This window comes from Lindgomyces ingoldianus, assembly GCF_010093535.1.
Source record: "Lindgomyces ingoldianus strain ATCC 200398 unplaced genomic scaffold BDR25scaffold_53, whole genome shotgun sequence".
Lineage (NCBI taxonomy): Eukaryota > Fungi > Ascomycota > Dothideomycetes > Pleosporales > Lindgomycetaceae > Lindgomyces > Lindgomyces ingoldianus.
In genome coordinates, this window is record NW_022985214.1 from 37,147 (window position 1) to 42,310 (window position 5,164).

Genomic DNA, 5,164 nt, shown 5'->3' on the forward strand with positions numbered 1-5,164 from the left:
ATAGTCAGCCCAGAGCTCTATCGAGCTCCTCAGACCTTACAAGACACTCGTTCAATCCACTTTGTTTGGATCTCACTACCTTGTCGACTCGCTTCCCATATGACCCTCATGCAAGAGAACGTCTCCTGCCTGTGCTCGAGCAAACGTAAGTACTGGAGAGGACATACTATAGTGGGAAACAGTACTACTGCCATAGGGTTAAGTTGCCCCCCAGGGCGAGAATGTATATCTTGTATATGCCATTAAGGCTTACCCCTAGGGGCAAGAAGTCCTAGCCCTAAATCTATTGCCTCTAGCCTCTAGCTTAAAGGCTTGCCCCTAGGGGCAAGAGCTGCCTGCCCTGCATCTATATGCCCCTAGGCTCTAGACTAAAGGCTTGCCTCTAGGGGCAAGATCTTTCTCTACTATGTCCTTACATGTAGTTTCTGTCTAAAAGGCTTGCCCTAAAAGGGCATAAGCTTCCTGCCCCTAGCATCCTTACCCCTTAGGGTAAGAACTAAAGTAGCTTTACTAAAATAAATAACTACCTGCGCTTTTTCTCTATTCTTAGACTTACACTTTATAAAACTAATTTTCTCTTTACCTTCTCTCTTTTTACTATCTTCTTATTTGCATTTAACACTAGACTTATTATAAAATAAAACACTAAAACCTATTAACCTCTAGTAAGAGAAAAAAGAAGTAGCATTATTAAAAGCCTAAGTCTAAAGCTGTAGCCCTTAAAAAGATAAAGTTAGTTTATAAGCTAGCAAAACTATATTAACTAGTAATAGTAAAATTCCTAATTAATGCACTTACTTTAGAATAAACTATTAGTAAAAACTAATTTATTAATAAAGCGTATAAGTAGCAGCTTTATAAAATATTTAGTAAATAAAGTGTTTTTTTAAAAGATTTAAGTTATTAAGCTAAAATAGTGTGCACTAAAAAGTAAGTAAAAAAGATGCTAGATTATCTTAGCTAAAAGTAGGCGCAGGATAGATAAGTTGCTGCTGTAAGAAAGAATATATAAAAAAAAAAGTTTAAGTAGCCTTTATATAAAAATTAAAATATAGTAGTAAAAAAAAGGCTAAACTTATAGCAGGTAATTATAAAGTAGAGGCTCTAAAAAAGCACCTACAGCTTTTAGGTTATAGTAAGGAAAAGTAATAGTAAATTTATAACATTTATAATAAAAGTTAAAACTAGCTCTTTTTAAAATAAGTAAACTAATGCAAGCTAATACTAAATAAAACGCACTACTACTACATCTACACACTAAGCTTTAGGCTAACTAAAAAGATTTAATTTTACCTAATAACTATAGCTAAATATAGACAAAGTTAGCAACTTTATTATCTTTAGATAATACACTTTTTTAAAGCCTAAAGATAAAGGGTTAGTAATAAATGCTAGAACACCTTAAGCTAAGTAGTTAAGTTAAATTATTAGTAAAGCAACTAAGCACTTTATAAAGAAATTAGAATTAGAAGTAAATAATTATAAAATAGTGTAAAATTTTACTTAGCTAAGCAACAGTTAACATTTTTATATTTAAATAGATAGCAAGCTGTAGGATTAATAATATAAGTAAATACTACTAAAAGTAATTAAAATTATACTAAGAGTATAGTAGTGCTAGTTTACTACATTCTACTCTATAATTAACTTAATATCTTAAATATATAGTAAATTTAGCATTAATATTTAGTCTAGTAACTAGATTTAGTTAGTAAGTCTCTTATAAGTATAAAAGCTTATAAATATTTAATAACTATTTTACTTTAACTTAGACAACTAAAAAGATGTTACTTTTTACTAGTAGTAAAACCTTTTCTTAACAGCTAGTAATAATATATATAATAGTCTATATTAATTTATGCTTTTAACGCTAGACCTAGGCTTTATAGATGTCTACTCCCTTCTTAAGACTATAAAGTAGAAAGGGAAGGTAATAAGCATTATTATATCTTATATTTACTAATAGCTAAACTTTAATTTTATAAGAGTTAGCAAGTATAACAATAATAAGCCTCTTTTGCATAAAAATCTCCTGCTGGCTTTGTAGAAAAAGAAGGGTAATAATATAAAAAAGTAGTCTATAAAACTCTAAAAGTGTCTTTTAAGGTATGTTAAAGACAAAATACGTAATTTTACTAGCCTAGAAATAAAGCATTACCTACATAAGTACTTAGACAATACTAGAGATGCTTATGCTAAATAGTTTAAGCATTAGGCATAGAAAGACATGCTAATTCTTTGTCACAGTATCCTCCCCAGATCCTAGACATAACTGTATTAGACGTGTACTAGAGTATTATTAGTGCACGTCTAACATAAACACAACACAACACAGACATAAACTTAAGCATAAACTGCCTTAACACTAATAAAACCTAGAATAGGCTTAATTTATACTTAAAGCGCTTAGACTTCTAAGCTAAGTATTTAATTACTAATTTCCTTCTAAACTTTCTTATTTTTTACATAACATCTTATACTTACTATAATACTTTACATAGTAATTAAACTAGACTTTTATAAAGCTTTATAACCTTACTTATGCATAATTATAATATTATACTCTGTTAAAACTTTAGCTAAGAATAGCCTCTAAATCTAATCTAATAAGCTTAGTACTTATATAACTTTAAGCTATTAAAGTAAGCTAAAAAGCTTTTTAAAAAGCACTTACTTTATAAGAAAGCTACTATATTATAAGCTTAAAAGCTTTTTAAAAGGACTTTAAAAAATAGCTTTATATTATTAAGCAGTCTATTTCTACCTTAACTCTTATTATAGTAGTAGAAACTAAGAACTTACTAGCCTTAAAGCCTACTTAGAAGTCTAGAGATAGCTTAACTCTTTTCTATCTAACACTACTTATAACCTGTAACTTTTCTAACTTAGTAATAAAATCTAACTAACTCTCTAATCCTCTACTGTTTAATAAAAAATAAAAATACTTACTTTTCTTCCTACATAAGCTTTAATATAAACTTAAAAGAAACATAGACTAATTCCCCTCTAAATGCTTTTAGTTACTATATGCCTACTTTTAACTTAACTACAACATAACAGCCTTAATTAACTTACTAATAAATAAAAATATTATTAACTTAAATTAATTTATAGTGTTTTTATAAGCAACTTATAAAGACCTAAATAAAGAGTTAATAGCTCTAAGTTACCTAAACACTTTATAATAAAAAAAAAAAGCTTTACTTTACACTTTACTAAGTTCTACTAACTTACATTTAATACAGGCCTAAATAAGATAGGTTTAATTATAGCCTTATATAACTCTCTTTTAACTAAACTATAACGCGCTATAGTAGAAGAACCCCTTCTAAACAACCTTAACGCGTATGTGAACCTAATTGCTACCTATAATAATAACATAAGGTTCCTCCTTGTACAAGCCCTAATACACCCCTAAACTAGCGCAGTTATAAATAAGAACTCTAACATAATAAAAATTAATTTAAATTATGCTTTAGTTAGTTCTAGAAAGCGTAAAGATTATAAAAAGAAAAGTTAATGCTTTAAGTATAGTAAGCATAGTTATATTTTCTAAAACTGCTTTATTTGTAAGGCTAGATGTCCTAGAACAGGCTAGTATGGCCTTACCTAACCTGTTTAGAGGTTGTATGACCTGTGCTTTGTATATAAGCATAAATCCTAACAAGCAATATGTAAAGAACAAGGCTCCGCACCACTCCGCTAATACAACTAAAAGGTATGAATAATCAACCAACGTTAATTTTTAGGTGCAGAATAGTATATATACCTGTCGCACGTAAGCGCTATCTTAGCCTTACATTATTCTCTTTTTTTAAGTCTAGACAAGTAGCGCTGCTAGTACTTATTAAAAATTTTTACTATTTTAATCTTATTTTTATAAGGGCTCTAACTTATATTTAAGCTCTAATCTTTCTTACTACTCTTAACATAGCTGCAGCTATAGCAGTAGAAGCCTGCAACAAAGCTTATTCTAGGGCTAAGTTGCCCTTTAGGACTAATTTAACACTAAATCTCTACTAACTTATAGGCTAAGTCCCTTACTAATAACTAAAAGTACTAAGTTAATATTTTTATATATTTATAATAAAGAACTATATTAGCTCTAATATAGGCTTTTATTAACTTAGAAGTAAACAGTATAAGTTACATTAATAAAAAACTAGTGCGTAAACTAAATCTTTAATTAACACTACTTACCTAAATAATTTACCTAACTAGATTTAATAGAAAACAACTTAAAAAAGGTTTTATTTTTTATACTACAACTATTATAATTACTTACTAACACTATAAGAAGTAAATTAAGCTTTATGTAATAAACATAGAACATTATAACCTAATCCTAGGATAACTATAGCTGTATTAGTATAAAGTTACTTTTAATTACTAAGAGTAAGTTCTAAACTTTAACTCTTTCTAATACTAAAATATATGCTTATGCTTACACCTAAATAATACTTAAGTAGCACTTAATATAGAAGGTTTCTAGACTTACTTTTTAATAACCTAAAAAAGAACTACCTAAGCTAGGCTAATAAGCTAGGCCTTTTACTAAAATAGGCTATGTAAAATAATTTAATAACTGCTTAAACTTAAAGAAAAAAAAGCTTTTAAAAAATCTTTACTTACTTAATTTAAACATAAACTAGGACTTAAACAGTAGATAGACATCTACTATATAGAACCTACCTTATTTATAACCCTAGCTTAACAACTAGATTATAAAATTTACGCAGTTATAATTTCTAATATAAACTAAGCTTTAGCTCTTTAAAAACACACTAACTTAAAAATAATAGTCTCTTAAAACTACTATAACATGTTGTATGTTTTTTTCTAAGATAAGTTTAATAAGCTTTTAATATAATGTCTATATAATTACTAAATAACTCTTAAGCCTAGTAAACAACCTAGTTATAGGCTACTATATAAGATGTTACTAAATAAATTAAAAGTGCTTTAAAAATACCTTAATAAGAACTTAAAAAAAGGTTTATTTAAGCTAGCTTCTTACTAGTAGTGTTACTTATTGTAAGGACGGAGCTCTGTACCACTACGCCAATACAACCAAAAAGGTGCGAATAATCAACCAACAGTTAATTATTGCGTACAGAATAGTATATATACCCGTCGCACGTAAGCACCATCTCGGCCTTACACG